Source organism: Amborella trichopoda, chromosome 4 (assembly GCF_054954075.1).
Source record: "Amborella trichopoda isolate Santa Cruz 75 chromosome 4, AtrichopodaSantaCruz75HAP2 v2.0, whole genome shotgun sequence".
NCBI lineage: Eukaryota > Viridiplantae > Streptophyta > Magnoliopsida > Amborellales > Amborellaceae > Amborella > Amborella trichopoda.
The window spans coordinates 11,424,431-11,445,374 of NC_142339.1; the positions used below are offsets into that span (position 1 = coordinate 11,424,431).

The 20,944-nt window shown below is 32.7% G+C and overlaps 2 non-coding genes and 2 pseudogenes across 3 annotated transcripts; all 4 read right to left on the bottom strand.

The window, feature by feature from the left end:
* Positions 1-478: 478 nt before the first annotated feature.
* LOC148782279 (uncharacterized) lies at positions 479-20,814 on the bottom strand (annotated as a pseudogene).
* Positions 1,791-1,915, bottom strand: LOC148782280 (small nucleolar RNA SNORD14). Its single transcript, XR_016055149.1, has one exon. It is a non-coding gene; the product is annotated as a small nucleolar RNA SNORD14 (small nucleolar RNA).
* On the bottom strand, positions 5,366-13,470 carry LOC148782281 (ABC transporter G family member 1-like; annotated as a pseudogene). Its single transcript, XR_016053204.1, has 7 exons — positions 12,822-13,470; positions 9,587-9,666; positions 8,246-8,797; positions 7,396-7,524; positions 7,122-7,322; positions 6,815-6,901; positions 5,366-6,157 (listed from the first exon to the last, which is right to left on the bottom strand). The product of XR_016053204.1 is annotated as an ABC transporter G family member 1-like (transcript).
* LOC148782282 (small nucleolar RNA SNORD14) lies at positions 17,378-17,502 on the bottom strand. Its single transcript, XR_016055168.1, has one exon. It is a non-coding gene; the product is annotated as a small nucleolar RNA SNORD14 (small nucleolar RNA).
* Positions 20,815-20,944: the final 130 nt, after the last annotated feature.

Genomic DNA, 20,944 nt, shown 5'->3' on the forward strand with positions numbered 1-20,944 from the left:
TACATGCGGAGATAATATGATGGAGGTATATGAAGTAATTATTTAAATGGTGTGGTTTCTGAAGGGTTACAACCTCAAAATTAAAGCGAGGTCCAAATTTTATCATATAATTTTGGTATAAAAAAGTATTCAGATTGATCTCAAAATCTATTTTCATATTTAATTAAAAAGTTTTAAATTCTAAAAATTAAAAATAATTACAAACAACTAGATATATAAATATATAAAAATCTAAAAAATGAAATGTGTTGCAACATGCACTATTCATTTTTTTTTTTTTATATTCATGCATCTCAATGTCAAATCTCAATATCAAGATGATCAATTAGAGGATTTTTCAGCATTAAAATAACATTTTCAGATGGATTTTTAAGGTGCACCTTTAATTCTACTTTTTAAGATTGCAACCTTTCATAAACTTTTTCATTATTTAAATAATCTTTTACATATTTAATTTTGTATTAATTCCTACATCAATTTAACTGGGACTAAGAGTTTTATTATCGTCAACCTCCAAAACCAAAACTGATTTAATTTTTACAAATAATTTAAAGAGAACCAACTCTCATTGGAAGAGATTTTTGATGAGAGAAATTTGTTGGAGGTTTGTTTCCAAACAAAGTTTATTGTTTTATACGAATTGGAAAATGATTTTTGGAGTGAGACAAGTTTGTTTTCAATCAATGTTTAACTGTATTATATCGATTAGAATACAGTATTTTTCATTGTGATTTTGTATGCAACGAAACAACTCAAGAACGTCTATTTCTAATCTCGCCACACTTAGAGTCAACCGCAACCCAAAATAAGCAACATGAATAATAACCACTTTAAATGTATATAATATGATCTCATTCCCTCTACCAAAGTAATGTAATTTTTAATAATTTTAAGACTACGCTTTTCACTGCCTTCCTACTTTCGTGATACATCTGTTGCAAATTTTCCCTTCGCCGGAAAAATTTGAGTTTTTCAAGAGAATATAAATTTATTTTTTGTTGCACTAAACAAGAAAGCGCAATTGTTTTTTGGGGAAATTATAATTCCCCGCCCCCCCCCCCCCCCCCCCCCCCCCAAGAGCTAAACTTTCGTGAAAATCGAAAGCTCTGATACATTCCATAGCATGGCCAAGTTAATATACTTCTGAGAAATTAGAAACAAACAAAAAAGGCCCAAATAAAATAGAGAGCTACCTTATATGGATAACTCAGTTAAAAGGCCCGAAACAATTAAAGTAAAGCCTAGAAAATCAAATTAAAACTTTGAAGAGGTTATTTTGATGCCAAAAAAATTGATAATCTCAAAAGAAAAAATATTTTAAATCTTGGTATCCGTATCTCTTGTAATACGTTGTAATACATTTTATGGAACATTAGAGATGTTGAACATAAATTTTCCTACCATCAACTTTAAATGCGATTGAAAAAAATCAATTTAAACATGAAAAAAAACATATTAAAAGTCAAAATACATCCAGGAATAACAGAGAGGAATACTCACTCCAAAACGAGTATCACAACCAGCAAAAATTTTCTAAAATGTTAAAACAGTACATAAGAATTCATAAAAATCTTAAAAATTTCAAAAGAGCAAAGAAGAATTCATAGAGAGATCGAGAGAGAATAAGCAAGAATAAGATAACAAAAATTAACCAAAAGAGACCATTAAATAGATGGACAAGAAGATCTGAGAGAGAGAGAGAGAGAAAAAGAGAGAACGAAGACATAACTTCTAAAAAAGCACAGACTTTACAGAAGGACAGGAGTAGGACTGAATTTTGTGAGAGAGAGTGTCTCAGACATCCAAGGAAGAGTTAGGCAGCATTAGCTCTCAAGCCTGGCGGGGCGAAAGCTCTTAGGCGGCCACTGCGAATGTTTTTCTGAGAAAGAAGCGTTTCCTTTTATCATCATTGACACAACCATTCATCCAATATAAACATCTTCACATGAAGATCACATCAAAAGCATTACAGAGTTATCAAAGACCTTGATTTAAAAAGCCCAACAGATCAGAGAAACAAACCAATTGAAAGGTTCATTATGTTATCATCCCGACCTCGAGATATATAGGTGTAAAAAACAAAAAAAGTTATTTCAAGGTTGGTTTGAAGTTTGAAAGGTTTTTAACAGATCAACTCGACATCGTGATGTATGTTGAAAAAACAAAAATAAATAAATTTCACGTCCCAAAAACAGTGCGTCTTGCAACACAATATCTGATTCGTCTATTTTAAAGATTTTCATGTGTTTATAGACCTACTTGAATTAAACTATTTTTTGGGTCCAAAATTTAGAATTAAAAATGAGAATAGATTATTAAGCTATCCTAAGAATTTTCTTCATCCAAATTATATCTTGTTCTAAAATTTGGTATTGCAGCATATTTTGATTTTTTAAAGTTGCAATCTTATACAAACCACACCATTAAAAATATTACATTGCTTATTCTCTATTATCTTTTTCTACCATTTCATATTTTATGAGTCCACATACTCTTGTAGAACTGCGGTCCTCTTAATAATTTATTTTACAAAATTTAACAAATATAAATAAAAATAGATTATTAAACTATCCTAAGAATTTTCGGTACCCAAATTATATCTTATGCTAAAATTTGGTGTTGCACCTTACTTTGATTATTTAAAGTTGCAACCTTGTAAAAACCACACCCTTAAAAATATTGCAATGCTTATTCTTTACTCTCTTTTTTACCATTTTATATTCTTTGAGTCCTCAAACTCATGTAGAAATGTGGTCCCCTTAATAATTTCATTTTGAAATAGACTTTGATCCCAATTTTGAGGGAGTACATAATATTTAACAAGGAGAATATTAGCCTCTAAAAATAAAGATTTTATAAAACTACAAATGAGATTTTTTTGAAAACATATTTGAATTTTACTTTTTCTTTGGAGGACTATTATTTATGTGACCCGATTTTGGGGGACAGTGTAGATCTCCAAGTCCTTATAGTAACATGTGGGGGCTTGGACACACCAAACAATTTTCCTTACATTGAGGGTATTTTAGTCCTTGGATTATTTTTTAGGGAAAGTCTTAAGTGTGACCCTACCCACATATAAAATATATGTGATCTCTGCTCTCAATTGTAAGATCTGAGAAGATGGCTGGAATACCTTGAGTCACAATGCCATAAGTTGGCTCTTGAGTGTCAGATCTTGATCCGACGGCTTAAAATATTTTATTTGTAATATTTTTATTCTATAAATCATTTTGCAGCGAAATTTGGGTCACATATATATCTAACAGGGGTGAACATGATAAACATAAATTAAAAAATATTTCCCCAGATAAAACAATACTAGAATACCCTTAAAACTTTAGAGGCATTCTGGTTATTTATTCTCCCCATAAATATTTTTTTATTTTTTTGCTAGGTGGCCAATAAGAAGATGGGATACCTTAGTAGAATAAATATTTTTTTATTTTTTGCTAAGTGCCCAATAAGAAGACGGGATACCTCAAATTTAACTTGATTTTCTTAATTAAAAATCAAATAATGTTTTGGTGTGACATTGTAATATGAGCAATCCTAACAATCTATTCAAATTGAACAGCTGAGAAGTGGGATCACACGAAATCTATATGTGGGTGGATCACGTGGAATGCTTTCCGTATATACCTCTTTCAAGAGAGGGGCAAGTTAATAATATTAGTTTGAGAGCAGCCCGTGTCACTCTTTCGCAACTGAACATTTTGTTAGATGTCATATGCATCTTTAAAAAAAACAAAGAAGAAGACATTATTGAATTTCTGGGTTCAACAAAAAAAAGGTCATTACCTTCATAATACAATTACAAAGTATATGGATCATCGACCTCATGTTTCTTATTGAATTCCATGGATGGGCTCTTCTAAGTTCAAAGAAGCCATAGGGAAGGGAACACCTATGGGAAGCCACTACGTTGCGATAAGAGAATGTTACAGAAAATCCGTTTCTATTTTTGGAAATTTGAAAATGGTCATGTATATCCTATATTTTACACTAAAATCTTACTTTTTGATCTAATAATGTATTTCAATTCTATATTTTATATTTTACACCAAAGTCTAACATTTTTTTTATAGTGAATAGTGTATTTTAATTCTATCTTATTTTCAATGCATTTGATTAAGTTCAAATTTTAAGTATCCATGCTTCTTATCATAATACACATGTAAAACATTATTAAAAATATATTTCAATGACAAAAATACCCCTATAAATTTCAAAATTTTTATATATTTTGTTAATTATTATTTTTTTATTTTATTTTTATTTTGGTTATATTGTGAGATGGTGATAGAGAAGTTTCTATAAGGCCTAGGTATTATGAAAACAAGATAAGCCACACCCAAAATCCCCATCTAGAAAGTACTTTTGGCAGCATAAATCTCCATGATGTATCTAAAATCAATTTTCAACATCGATAATGAAATTTGAAACTCAAAAAATGATACACATATTGAGAATCTATGAAAACTTGCTTTTAGGGGAAAATGGATGGCCTAGATAATTTGTTACAATATACATTATTTTTAGAGCTTAAAATCCTAATTTTTTCCCAACCATAACGTTCAAGCTGAAATGATCGATGTATATATTTTCCAATACTTGAATCGCAATTTCCAATATTTTGATAGGGCTGCAGCCTTATCAAACCAATTTCCAATATTGATTCCCCAAATTTGAGCTAAATTGAATAAAATAAAAGTTAAAACACAATTCACACTCTCAAAAAAAGAGACTATAAAATATACATGTCGATTTTTAAATTTTGATAATTATAAATTTTGCTGAGTGATGCCTAAATTGCGATCAATCCTATATTTCATAGCTCATTGAGAGAGAGCAAGGAAGTACAATAATAATACGTAACACTTTTTTTTTCTTTTGGGAATACATATATAAGTTTTTTTGTTTTGATAAGTCAGTGGGGGAGAAAGCCTCATCCCAAAATTTTCATTAATAATGGAATACATACGCATAATTACTATACAATAAATAAATGGCAATGGAAAAACATATACAATGACCCTAGCCTGACATGTACATTAACATCATTTCAAGTAAACAGATGATCTCTGCCACCATGAAGGGGACTGCGTCATATTTGATAATTTCTTGGGTTATCCAACCTCATAGTAATAAGTGTACCAATACGTGTACTGTATATTTACCCCGGAGATCCAACTTCCATGTTCCTACGAAATCAGCTTGTTTCATCTGTCAAACGGACAAAGAGATAGGAAGAAAACTTGTATCTTCACTATTATCAACACGTAGATATAAAATCAGTAGTAATTTTGCAACAAATTAATTTGTACAGTAAGAAACAAATTCTATTCTAGGAGAAAAGGGCATTTCTTTCTACTCTTCTGTCGCTTGCTCGCAAGGCCGAGCTAAAAGAGCCAAAAAAGCCCTTACATATTGGAGTATGGCCACAAAGGCCTCACGACTGCCATTTACTTCGTGGTCTCTTTTTTCTATTATTTTAAAATACATTTAATAATATTATTTTCTTTTTTGCTATTTTCAATAAGTTACTTTTCAACTATTTTTTCTTCATCACATTCTCACTAAACTTAATTATGCCCAAGAACATGAGCCTATATAAAACCACCATGCCCAACAATATGGCCAAGTCCACCCACTTGGAGTACCCCATCTCCACTTGCCATGTCTCATTTAAAATCTTCTCTCCTGTTATGGTGGGTGACCCTCCTACTAAGCCATTAGGGAAAGTAAGACCCTCAAACTCATTCTTGTAAAAACCTTGGTTAGCATACTTATGGAATGCGATGTAGTACATTGGGTACTTCCAGAATGGCTTAGGCAAGTCGTTAGGCAGTCGGAAAAAGCCACCGTTCAGCATCATGACACCTTGGATACCGGCACCGGTGATGATGCCCATGAGGAAGTCGGGGACGAGGCTCGCAACAATCATCATGAGGCTCTCTACAAGCATCATGCATACAAAGAGGACTAGAGCAAAGTAGATGAAGTGCTCGGCTCCATCTTGAAGACGAGCCAGGTAGTAGGCGATGGCTCCCGGGATTAGAGAGATGAGGAGGAGGTAGGGGGTGGAAGAGATGGTGTTTCCAATCACATAGGCGCCCACGCCGTAGTGCCCGTTTAGTCTCTCACGCCCGAAGATCTGTGACCATGAGGATCAATCCATGTGAGAGAGGCAGAGAGAGAGCGAGAGTCTCTAGTCATTTGCATCTTGGATTATTAGGTGAGATGTTTTGACCCCTCGATGTAATTTTTTCGTTTTCTTCTAATCTTTAAGCTTTTTATATGGAAAATGTTTATATAGAGCCGAGGCTCTAAACAATCAAATTAGAGTCCACCTAAAACTTTTTGAGGTTGTTTTGATGCCCAAATATCCTTAAATTGATCATCTCGATATCAAGATTCATAGACATGAGAAAAAATTGGATTTCAAGTTTTAGAAATAGTGTATCTTGTAACGCATTTTTGGACCGTCAATTTTCAAGGTTTTATAGATATGCTTGATCTACTTTGTTTTTCAAACTTTGAATTTTATTACTAAAGATGAAAATATATTTTAAGGCTATCACAAAGATTTCCAGTATTTAAACTACCTTTCTCGATACTATTTGAAGGTGCGCTTTACTTTGATTGTTTAGAGCTTCAGCTCTATACAAATTGCACCCTTTTTATATAGGTTCATGGTTCCGTACTCTTGATTCTTTTTTCTTTAGTATTCTACTTGAGTCATCAAATTTTTTTTTATTGTTGCTGTAAAAAGGAAAATAAATATATGGAAAGATGGTAATGAAAAAACGACCTTCATGTCCTCCACAAAGGAAGGGAAGCCTCCAATCGCCATGAACGTCAAAAATGCTGCCACAAACATGAGCATGGACCCTCTCGCCTAAAATGTTTGTCAATACAAAACACACGAGAACCATGATATTTAGAAGGTAGAATGCATAGGTTGTTCAACTTTTGATTGAAGTTGAATGGACTCGAGGCAAAGGCGATCAGGTGCCACAACATGACATTTTGAGTTCCATTTTTACCACAAGTAAGGCTGTTCCCCACTGATCTACCCTAAAAAGCAAAAAAAATTTTTAATTGAAGCACAATGTCACACTAAACTGAATGGAGCCAAAGTTGTGGCCAATGTCAAAGAAGATGGTGCCTACACACACGCACAACGCAATGTAGATTCCTAGGCGCAACCAATAATATCCCAAATCCCTATACATGTTCACAAAAGATCTTCTTGTCAAGACTGATGCTTGTGTAAAGAAGCTTGCTTGGCTTCCTTTCTTTGTCAATGCTTCTCCCTCCTATAACAAATCTTTCAAAGAGTTAGACATACACACATATGGAGAGAGAGAGATTGAGAGAGAGAGGTCTTACACTCTTGGATATATCAACTACACGAGCAAGGACTTGTTTGGCCATGGTGGATGACTTGTAAGACTTGACTAAGATATCAATGGCCGCAGAAGCTTTTATGGCCTTGGCCTCGGGACCTTGTTCAATATCCTAAGGAGATTGACTACTTCTTAGTGTTAAGCAACAACCTTGGATCAACAAACACCAGCCCAAATCCAAGAATTGCAAGCCTAGGAGTGCTTGAAAAAGTATTGGGCTTGACTTGGGCCATCATATAAATATATATGATATATATTCTCCAGCATGGCATAACTCGGCCCATTGGCCAGTGCACCTTACTTTTTAGAAAAATATCAATAAAAGTGTCGAAACCCATTGCAATGTAGCTAAAAGAATAAAAAGATTACAAATTACACTTAATATAAATGGATATATTAGTCGGGTACTTAAAGAAATTGAAGATATTGATGTCGAGATGATCAAGTTGAAGATATTTGGGAATCAAAACAACCTCTTTTAGTAAATTTTTATAGGAAGGCTCAAATTTGATTGTTTAGAGCCTCGGCTCTGTATAAACTTTTCCCATAACTAAATGACACTTTTGAGGGTAAAATTACCAAAAACCTCCAATTTTTTTGGCTTGTCAATACTGATTGGGTGAAATTTGGATAGTTTTTAACATTTTCTTTGATGAAGTGCTTGATTGATAATGAAATTTAAAGGCATATCGCCAATTGTAATTTGTAATATTTTAACCCATTTAGTGATGTTGTAAAGGTTTCAACCCATTTTCCCTATTTTCTTGGCCCAAACCCGGTCCAAAAGCCCACATAGACATGAGAGGGGGATAGATTGTGCATATTCCAATTACCTTATCAAAGTCAGAGTTGATGGTGCGGAGGAAGTGATCTGATGGGTTTCTCAGTGAAGGGCAAGGGAACCCACTCAGTGCAAAAAACTCACTGGCTGCAGTGGCCGGGCCAAAATACACAGTTTTCCCAGTGGAGAGGAGGCATAGTGTGCTGAAGAGGCCGAACACCTCAGCACTAGGCTGGTGTATCGATGCCACGACGGTTCGACCATCATGCGAAGCCAAACGTGCAATTCGAGTCATGACATGGTAAGATACTGCACTGTCGAGCCCACTAGTGGGCTCATCAAGAAAGAGAAGGCTAGGTCTCGTGAGGATCTCAATACAAACGCTCACCCTTCTCTTTTGGCCACCACTTAGTCCCTTAACGCCCCAACCCCCTATCCTTGTATGCATCGCATCTTGTAAACCCATCTCTCTGATGGTTTTCTCAGCCCTCTCTCTCTTTTGGGAGCTCGACATGGTGCTGGGCAACTGGAGCTGGGCTGAGTAGTACACCGCTTCCCATACCGTGAGGGTGGTCATGAGTGTATCATCCTGGGTCACATGGGCCTAGGTTCCAAAAGGCATATGAGCCTATATAGATTAGAAATTGAAAGTGAACGGTGCTGGATCGGTCCTTTGCATCTACGAAGAGGTTTATATAGAGGCGAGGCTCTAAACAATCAAATTAGAGCCCACCTAAAAAATTTCATTAGAAGAGGTTGTTTTGATGTCCAAACATCCTCAAATTGATCATCTCGACATCAAGATGCATGGACATGAGAAGCAACATAAATTTCAAGTTTTGGAAATAGTGCATCTTGTAATGCATTTTTGGATCTTCAATTTTCAAGCTCTTCATGTTTTCACGGATTTGATCTATCTACACTATTTTTGAAGCTGTAAAGTTTTTAATTAAAGACTAAAAAATATTTTAAGGCTATCACAAAGATTTCCAATATTGAAACCATATTTCTCGACACTATTTGAAGGTAGGCTTTACTTTGATTGTTTAAAGCCTCGGCTCTATACAAACCGCACCCTTACATTTAAGGTGCATGATGTATCCTACACCATAGGAACATGTATTGCGTTCTAAATGGTGAATAGTCGAGATTAACTCTATCCAATTGACTGCTCATCATCAAGAATTGTTGTTAATCTCTCAATGGATTTTGGATGTTCCCATGGTGTAGCACATACTATATGGAACTTTAGGAACCCTGTCCTTCTATTTAGGAACCATGTACCTTAGTATAGGGTCCAACGACTAAAATAAGAGGGCTCAACGACTAAATTAAGAGGGCTGATCCCAATGTAAAATCCAGAATTAATGCATCAAGTAAGGTATGTCCATACCGATGTTCCATATGCCAGGGCTTGTTTCCGACCATTGACAAGGATCTCCCCTGTTTGCTTTGTGTTAGAACTCACTCGGCCTACAAATCAAGCAATCCAAGTGTAGGACATCACAAGTGTCAGAATACAATGAACACTCATGAAAAATGAAAGGGCTGTGTGATCTAGCACAACATGTACAATCAAATTTTTTGCATTCTTTCTTTTGCAATACCGGCTAGATGACTTACATATGTCTAGAAAATATAACTTTAATTTACAAAAATAAAACCAAATACAACCTAGGATCTTCTCTTGCACACCATTGCAATTCTATGAAAAAAATATAGTTAAATTCATTATTTTTAACAAATATTTGTATTAGTAGGAATTTAGAAGAGATGCTATCCTTGTACAATAGAGTCTTAATGAACAAAGTTTATTTCCGTAAATATTAAATTTAAGTCCTCAAATTATAAGGAGTCCCTTAATTTTTATTTCCAATGCAATAAGGAATGCGACATTTTTTAATTTTTATAAAATTTAATTATTAACATTTTATTGTTAAACATAATTTTTTCCAATTTAAATTATGAAATTTAAAAATAAAGTAATAATGTTAAAGCATCAAAGGCTATCTATTTTGATTGATAGCTGCTCGTGACTAAACACACTCATTTAAGGAAGGAACAAGTTTAGATGAGGTGTGAACATCAAACTATAGAGGTAAAGCGTACCATAAACATCCACTTCAAATTAATCATCCCGGCCACAGAATATACGAATATACAAGAAAGATTTCAAGTCCTAGAATTAATGCAATGAACTATTTGGACCATTCATTTTCTAAAATTTAAAGTAATTTTAGATTAACTATATCTGCACTATTTTTGGAGCTTTAAATTCATAATTTAGAGAAATATAGATTTTCAAGCTACCATTGCTCGAGCAAATGGAGAAGTAAAAGTCTAATCCGAGATTGGAACCCTAATTATCGTATCAAATTGCATTGCCTGCCTTTTATAGGTAACTTCAAATAATCTGTATTTTTTTTTAAATAACATTTTGTTTTCTTTTGGATAAGTTGGGTTACTGAAATTAGGCTCCCCTAAAAATAGGGGCAGACCAGGTTGACAGCTTTATTACGCTTAAAAGGACGAGAAAACCCTAATGTTCCAAAAATTTTGTGCATCCAAACAAAGTATAAACAACCAAACATCTTTTTTGGTGGTATTAGAACTTCACTTTGATTAGAATGTTCCGTTTTGTTACGGCATGTTTGGTTGGTGCACGTTAAAATTGCCTTATACATATTTTTGTAAATAAATCTCATCATAAAATATTTTACTATAAAATGGTCCACTTTGCATAAAAATATAACCACATTTCAACCCATGGCAAGCATTTCTCTGGTTTTATTTAAATATAATATATAAATTACTAATATATATTTATTTTATGTTATGTTATATTATACTATATGTTTTATATTATTAATGTATATTAGTATTATATATAATAGATATTACCTCTATATCTATGTCTTCTCACATATTTTTGGATTTTGTTAAAACCCCATCGACAAATGCTATCCCCACTTGGACCAATACAACACCAAAAGTGCGTCAGAAAGGGTGGAGTTGAAGCTTATTTTTACATATCCAGTTCCTATACATTGGATTCAGAACTAATGGAATAGCTATATAATATATAAAGAGGAAAGTTTATATAGAGCTGAGGCTCTAAACTTTGAGCCTACCTCAAAAAGTTCACTAAAGAGGTTGTTTTGATGCTCAAATTTATTCAAATTGATCATCTTGACATCAAGATGCATGGACATGAGAAAACATGGATTTCAAGTTTTGCAAATAGTGTATTTTGTAATGCATTTCTGGACCTTCAATTTTCAAGATTTTCAAGTTTTCATAGATCAACCGATCTATACTTTTTTTGAAGCCTTGAACTTTATAAATAAATATGGAAATATATTTTCAGGCTATCACAAAGATTTCTAGTAGTGAAACCATATTTCTCGACATTATTTGAAAGTAGGCTCTAATTTGATTGTTTAGAGCCTATGCTCTATACAAACTGCACCCATAAAGTTATATACTATATTACATATATTTATATTATACTAAATTATATTATATAGATATATATTATATTTATATTGTATTACATATTATATCTAATATATTTAGTTTATTATATATAATATATAATATATTGTATTTTATTAATATTTAAATATTATTTGAATAAATATAACTATATATTTTAAGTTATAATATTTAAATAACACATGTATTTAAGTACTAAGAAAGTTATCAAACATATGAATTACCCAAAAAAAAAAAAACAAATTGCCAATTACATGTTAACAAACTTTGAGAAATGAAAGTTTACAAAAGTCTTTTTTTTTGCAAAGTGTTTACGTCTATAAATATTTTTTTTCAAAAAAACGTGCCCTTAGACCAAGCCCGGATCACAAGAGCCTACCTAGACCACTAAAGGCTTCTACCAAATAAAAAAATCAATCGGCCAAAATATTTTGCACTCCCCCTTGAGAGTATCTATTTACTATGGGTAAAACTCAATTTAGAAGCACTTTTAGGATTCCAAATTCCGGAGATGTAACCTTCTCAATCCATAAACCACCTTTACTAATTTTTTTTTTTATGAATCACAATCTCGATGTACTTAAACAACAATGCCTCAAGATTAAAAAGAGGCTGTTCATTTCTTGGAGGTTTAGATCGAAGTGTTAGAGAACTCAAAATCAAAATTCTCTTCCCAAAATAATGATAGGGGGTTCCTCAAATCTGAGATAAAAAGTCCTTTTAAGTCAGTCTTTTCCCCAAGGGATAAATTAATATGTGAACAATTGTTTCATGCGGGCTGGACTGCATTTCTATAATATGCGATCGATAGGTATAAAGTATCCCTCTTAAAGATGGATGCAAGCAGGTGATCCATCTAAACGGTCCAAATGTTTTTTTTTTAATATAATTATTATTTATAGTTTCAAAATATATTTATTTTCATATTCGTGATCTCCATGGTAAAAATTATATATTCGCTAATTATTAGGATTAAATTATATTTAAAATAAATATAATTTAATTGCCAAGCCCACATTTCTACATTTGCAGGCTTGGCCGCATGCTAACCACGTCCTTAATATATTCCCACATGAACATAGTGAACATGCTCAATAATAAAAAAATCTAAAGTTGAATGAAAAGCCTCAAACCTGCAAGTGCATCGAGAAGGGTTGACTTTCCGCACCCTGACGGGCCCATGATAGCCAAGACCTCGCCTGGTTGGGCGCACCCATTGAGCCCCTTTAGAATTGTGCACGCACCCTCTGTCCCAAGAGCCGTGACCCACAGATCGGTCCATGTTAATGACAATTTGGACCCAATGGAGCCTACTGGATCGATATCGGGCAGAACAAACTTATGCTTGGTCCTACCCATCTCCACACTAGTCTCAGCAGTGTGTTTAGAGCAAATCTTGGCCGGTTGGAGAGCTGGTGAATTGAGGTGGAAGAAGCATTCGGTGGTGGTTGATGCATCCTCATCTGTGTCGGAGACATCTAGGCTGGGGTTTGGTTGGAATGGTTTGGGAGTGATTTCATCAAGGGAGATGTCGTCTTTGGATTCATGTTGGAAGGGATTTCGGCCGAGGAAAGGGTTTGGGGATTGTGTTGGGCTCGACCTCGGCGTCCATCGTGGGACATAAGGGGGTGAGGCCATCGAGATTGAGAGCAGCTTGAACAAGAATGTAGGGGAGAGAGAGAGAGAGAGAGAGAGAGAGAGAGAGAGAGAGATTGGGGAGGGGCGGACGGGAGCTGGGAAGACTGGCCTGAGGGGACGATGGTTTTAAACTCTTTTTGGTCCATTTAAAATGCGCGTGTAGAGGTATTTTGATCATTTTAATTTATCGAAAATATTTTTTGAATATTTTTTGCTAGTGCGATTTTAATAGAGGAATGAACATAAAAAATTTAGTGTCAAATTAGTCTATAGAAAAAACGAAAATCCACACATAGTACATCAAGCAATGAACTTAGGGGCCCGCTTGTGGAAAAAATGGCTCCTGCCATTGTTTCAAATGGCTCCTGCCTTTGCTTCAAAAGAAAATTTAATGGCCTCAATCATCAATGCAAACAGTTGCCTCTCTCTCTCTCCAATGACTTGGAGATGCAGTTGTCTGTCTCTTGACATGGAGATGACCCACACATCTTTCTCTCTCTTAGATGGTTTTAAGAGGACCTGACTTTCTATATTTTGTCATGGAAATTTTTTTAATGAATCACATCAATGCATTATGCCTATCTTCATGTATAGAAACTCCATCTTTCGACATGATTTAGAGGTGTGCCTTCTTGGATTATTTACAATGGATACCTCAAGGAAATACTCTCTAATTCCCCGAAACTAGTTTTTGGGTCCACACGTAAATTTTGCCTCCCCTATAGAAGGGACTCGCGAGGAGGGCTTGTAGCAAGCATTTCATCAGTGCTTGTTTAGTCAATGGAAGCACCATGGAAGCTAGAAAAGGAGCCCTTCTTCCCCACCCTCTGCGTCTTATCCCAATATTACCATTCACTGCTGTCATGTGCTTTTTCGATTTCTCCATGGCCTTAGAGGGCTCCGCATTTTGAAGAAAAAATGAAATAGTGGCCCTCTTGGATTTCAATGCTTCTAATTCCAACCCAAATGCTACATTGAAGGTCCAAATGGATTCCTGGAAGGGGTTGAATTGTTGTGATTGGGAAGCAGTGGAGTGCCACACTTCCTCTTGTAGTGGTTCCTACCTTTATGTTATTTTGGGATGGGTTGACGCAATAATATAAATCCAACGGCCCATATTAAAAATGGGTTGATCTGATGATGACGACTTCATTTTATAATATAATTTTAATATTTTTTCTATAAATCCCAATCACATGAAATTTGAAATATCCATTCTTCTCATCAAGGCACATCTAATAAAAGTTCTACAAAATAATTTAAAATAATAAATTAATCAAAATTCCCTTTAAAATTTTTAAGTGTATTTTGGTCTTTTTATTAATTATTTTTTGATATCTTTATTTGATTATTCTATTTTTAAAGATAAAAGCCTTAAATTTAAAATGATTTAGATTTATTGGAAAAAATTAAAATTAAAATGCAAAATACAATCCTGATCATTAGATCACCCTAAAACCAATATGGGCCATTGAGCATTCACTGTAACTATCAGCTAGCGGCCTGCCCTCATATTCTCCCTGTTATTGTATATTAAACTTCCCAAGTTTTTTTTGTTCTTTCAATGCACATTTTTATTATGGGTGGGGTTACAACATTAAACAGTTCAATTAAGGTGAACCTCCAAATTTTATCATAACTTGTAATTTTGGTATTAAAAATTCTTAAGATTATTTGAAAAACTATTTTCACATCTAATTATAAACCTTTAAGCTCTAAAAATAGTTAAAATCAAGTAGATCTAGATATGTATGAAAATCTTGAAAATGGATGGTCTATATATATGTATGAAAATCTTGAGAATGGACGGTCTAGATAATGTGTTTCAATATGCACTATTTTTTAGATTTTAATCTTTTTTTTTTTCTTTTTCATATTCATACATCTCAATGTCGAGATAATCAATTAGAAGATTTTTCAACATTAAAACAACCTTTTTCAAATGGATTTTTTAGGCGCATCCGTAGTTCTACATTTTAAGGTACATTTCATGGACGCAACCCTATGTAAAATTTTTCAGTGATCTTCTTGTAGTATAGGTATATGGTTTCACATAAGATGTTTGTAAATAATTGTGATCTTCTTATAGTATAGGTATATGGTTTCATATAAGATGTTTGTAAACAATTGTGATCTCCTTGTAATATAGGTATATGGCTTCAATGAATACATCGCTTCTTTTTAACTGGGTTATGTTATTGAGAGTTTGTTTGAAATAATTTTCTAATGTATTTCCTACACTCTGTTTCCTGCCTCGCCTTTGGATGTCGTATATGCGGAGATAATATGATGGAGGTATATGAAGTAATTATTTAAATGGTGTGGTTTTTGAAGGGTTACAACCTCAAAATTAAAGCGAGGTCCAAATTTTATCATATAATTTTGGTATAAAAAAGTATTCAGATTGATCTCAAAATCTATTTTCATATTTAATTAAAAAGTTTTAAATTCTAAAAACTAAAAATAATTACAAACAACTAGATATATAAATATATAAAAATCTAAAAAATGAAATGTGTTGCAACATGCACTATTCATTTTATTTTTTTTATATTCATGCAACTCAATGTCAAATCTCAATATCAAGATGATCAATTAGAGGATTTTTCAGCATTAAAATAGCATTTTCAGATGGATTTTTAAGGTGCACCTTTAATTCTACTTTTTAAGATTGCAACCTTTCATAAACTTTTTCATTATTTAAATAATCTTTTACATATTTAATTTTGTATTAATTCCTACATAAATTTAACTGGGACTAAGAGTTTTATTATCATCAACCTCCAAAACCAAAACTGATTTAATTTTTACAAATAATTTATAGAGAGCCAACTCTCATTAGAAGAGATTTTTGATGAGAGAAATTTGTTGGAGGTTTGTTTCCAAACAAAGTTTATTGTTTTATACGAATTGGAAAATGATTTTTGGAGTGAGACAAGTTTGTTTTCAATCAATGTTTAACTGTATTATATTGATTAGAATACAGTATTTTTCATTGTGATTTTGTATGCAACGAAACAACTCCAGAACGTCTATTTCTAATCTCGCCACACTTATAGTCAACCGCAACCCAAAAGAAGCAACATGAATAATAACCATTTTAAATGTATATAATATGATCTCATTCCCTCTGCCAAAGTAATGTAATTTTTAATAATTTTAAGACTACGCTTTTCACTGCCTTCCTACTTTCGTGATACATCTGTTGCAAATTTTCCCTTCGCCGGAAAAATTTGAGTTTTTCAAGAGAATATAAATTTATTTTTTGTTGCACTAAACAAGAAAGCGCAATTGTTTTTTGGGGAAATTATAATTCCCCGCACCCCCCCCCCCCAAGAGCTAAACTTTCGTGAAAATCGAAAGCTCTGATACATTCCATAGCATGGCCAAGTTAATATACTTTTGAGAAATTAGAAACAAACAAAAAAGGCCCAAATAAAATAGAGAGCTACCTTATATGGATAACTCAGTTAAAAGGCCCGAAACAATTAAAGTAAAGCTTAGAAAAACAAATTAAAACTTTGAAGAGGTTATTTTGATGTCAAAAATATTGATAATTTCAAAAGAAAAAATATTTTAAATCTTGGTGTCCGTATCTCTTGTAATACGTTGTAATACATTTTATGGAACATTAGAGATGTTGAACATAAATTTTCCTGCCATCAACTTTAAATGCAATTGAAAAAAATCAATTTAAACATGAAAGAAAACATATTAAAAGTCAAAATACATCCAGGAATAACAGAGAGGAATACTCACTCCAAAACGAGTATCACAACCAGCAAAAATATTCTAAAATGTTAAAACAGTACATAAGAATTCGTAAAAATCTTAAAAATGTCAAAAGAGCAAAGAAGAATTCATAGAGAGATCGAGAGAGAATAAGCAAGAATAAGATAACAAAAATTAACCAAAAGAGACCATTAAATAGATGGACAAGAAGATCTGAGAGAGAGAGAGAGAGAGAAAAAGAGAGAACGAAGACATAACTTCTAAAAAGGCACAGAATTTAAAGAAGGACAGGAGTAGGACTGAATTTTGTGAGAGAGAGTGTCTCAGACATCCAAGGAAGAGTTAGGCAGCATTAGCTCTCAAGCCTGGCGGGGCGAAAGCTCTTAGGCGGCCACTGCGAATGTTTTTCTGAGAAAGAAGCGTTTCTTTTTATCATCATTGACACAACCATTCATCCAATATAAACATCTTCACATGAAGATCACATCAAAACCATTACAGAGTTATCAAAGACCTTGATTTAAAAAGCCCAACAGATCAGAGAAAAAAACCCTTTGAAAGGTTCATTATGTTATCATCCCGACCTCGAGATATATAGGTGTAAAAAAAAAAAAAAGTTATTTCAAGGTTGGTTAGAAGTTTGGAAGGTTTTTAACAGATCATCTCGACATCGTGATGTATGTTGAAAAAACAAAAATAAATAAATTTCAAGTCCCAAAAATAGTGCATCTTGCAACACAATATCTGAATCGTCTATTTTAAAGATTTCATGTGTTTATAGACCTACTTGAATTAAACTATTTTTTGGGTCCAAAATTTAGAATTAAAAATGAGAATAGATTATTAAGCTATCCTAAGAATTTTCTTCATCCAAATTATATCTTGTACTAAAATTTGGTATTGCAGCATATTTTGATTTTTTAAAGTTGCAATCTTATACAAACCACACCATTAAAAATATTACATTGCTTATTCTCTATTATCTTTTTCTACCATTTCATATTTTATGAGTCCACATACTCATGTAGAACTGCGGTCCTCTTAATAATTTATTTTACAAAATTTAACAAATATAAATAAAAATAGATTATTAAACTATCCTAAGAATTTTCGGTACCCAAATTATATCTTATACTAAAATTTGGTGTTGCACCTTACTTTGATTATTTAAGGTTGCAACCTTGTACAAACCACACCCTTAAAAATATTGCATTGCTTATTCTTTACTCTCTTTTTTACCATTTTATATTCTTTGAGTCCACAAACTCATGTAGAAATGTGGTCCCCTTAATAATTTAATTTTGAAATAGAATTTGATCCTAAGTTTGAGGGAGTACATAATATTTAACAAGGAGAATATTAGCCTCTAAAAATAAAGATTTTATAAAACTAGAAACGAGATTTTTTTAAAAAAATATTTGAATTTTACTTTTTCTTTGGAGGACTATTATTTATGTGACCCGATTTTGGGGGACAGTGTAGATCTCCAAGTCCTTATAGTAACATGTGGGGGCTTGGACACACCAAACAATTTTCCTTACATTGAGGGTATTTTAGTCCATGGATTATTTTTTAGGGAAAGTCTTAAGTGTGACCCTACCCACATATAAAATATATGTGATCTCTGCTCTCAATTGTAAGATCTGAGAAGATGGCTGGAATACCTTGAGTCACAATGCCATAAGTTGGCTCTTGAGTGTCAGATCTTGATCCGACGGCTTAAAATATTTTATTTGTAATATTTTTATTCTATAAATCATTTTGCAGCGAAATTTGGGTCACATATATATCTAACAGGGGTGAACATGATAAACATAAATTAAAAAATATTTCCCCAGATAAAACAATACTAGAATACCCTTAAAACTTTAGAGGCATTCTGGTTATTTATTCTCCACATAAATATTTTTTTATTTTTTTGCTAGGTGGCCAATAAGAAGATGGGATACCTTAGTAGAATAAATATTTTTTTATTTTTTGCTAAGTGCCCAATAAGAAGATGGGATACCTCAAATTTAACTTGATTTTCTTAATTAAAAATCAAATAATGTTTTGGTGTGACATTGTAATATGAGCAATCCTAACAATCTATTCAAATTGAACAGTTGAGAAGTGGGATCACATGAAATCTATATGTGGGTGGGTCACGTGGAATGCTTTCCGTATATACCTCTTTCAAGAGAGGGGCAAGTTAATAATATTAGTTTGAGAGCAGCCCGTGTCACTCTTTCGCCACTGAACATTTTGTTAGATGTTATATGCATCTTTAAAAAAAACAAAGAAGAAGACATTATTGAATTTCTGGGTTCAACAAAAAAAAGGTCATTACCTTCATAATACAATTACAAAGTATATGGATCATCGACCTCATGTCTCTTATTGAATTCCATGGATGGGCTCTTCTAAGTTCAAAGAAGCCATAGGGAAGGGAACACCTATGGGAAGCCACTACGTTGCGATAAGAGAAATTTACAGAAAATCCGTTTCTATTTTTGGAAATTTGAAAATGGTCATGTATATCCTATATTTTACACTAAAATCTTACTTTTTGATCTAATAATGTATTTCAATTCTATATTTTATATTTTACACCAAAGTCTAACTTTTTTTTTATAGTGAATAGTGTATTTTAATTCTATCTTATTTTCAATGCATTTGATTAAGTTCAAATTTTAAGTATCCATGCTTCTTATCATAATACACATGTAAAACATTATTAAAAATATATTTCAATGACAAAAATACCCCTATAAATTTCAAAATTTTTATATATTTTGTTAATTATTATTTTTTTATTTTATTTTTATTTTGGTTATATTGTGAGATGGTGATAGAGAAGTTTCTATAAGGCCTAGGTATTATGAAAACAAGATAAGCCACACCTAAAATCCTCATCTAGAAAGTACTTTTGGCAGCATAAATCTCCATGATGTATCTAAAATCAATTTTCAACATCGATAATGAAATTTGAAACTCAAAAAATGATACACATATTGAGAATCTATGAAAACTTGCTTTTAGGGGAAAATGGATGGCCTAGATAATTTGTTACAATATACATTATTTTTAGAGCTTAAAATCCTAATTTTTTCCCAACCATAACCTTCAAGCTGAAATGATCGATGTATATATTTTCCAATACTTGAATCGCAATTTCCAATATTTTGATAGGGCTGCAGCCTTATCAAACCAATTTCCAATATTGATTCCCCAAATTTGAGCTAAATTAAATAAAATAAAAGTTAAAACACAATTCACACTCTCAAAAAGTGAGACTATAAATATACATGTCGATTTTTAAATTTTGATAATTATAAATTTTGCTTGAGTGATGCCTAAATTGCGATCAATCCTATATTTCATGAGCTCATTGAGAGAGAGCAAGGAAATACAATAATAATACGTAACACTTTTTTTTTCTTTTGGGAATACATATATAATTTTTTTTTTTTTGATAAGTCAGTGGGGGAGAAAGCCTTATCCCAAAATTTTCATTAATAATAGAATACATACGCATAATTACTATACAATAAATAAATGGCAATGGAAAAACATATACAATGACCCTAGCCTAACATGTACATTAACATCATTTCAAGTAAACAGATGATCTCTGCCCACCATGAAGGGGACTGCATCATATTTGATAATTTCGAGGGTTATCCAACCTCATAGTAATAAGTGTACCAATACGTGTACTGTGTATTTACCCCGGAGATCCAACTTCCATGTTCCTACGAAATCAGCTTGTTTCATCTGTCAAACGGACAAGGAGATAGGAAGAAAACTTGTATCTTCACTATTATCAACACGTAGATATAAAATCAGTAGTAATTTAGCAACAAATTAATTTGTACAGTAAGAAACAAATTCTATTCTAGGAGAA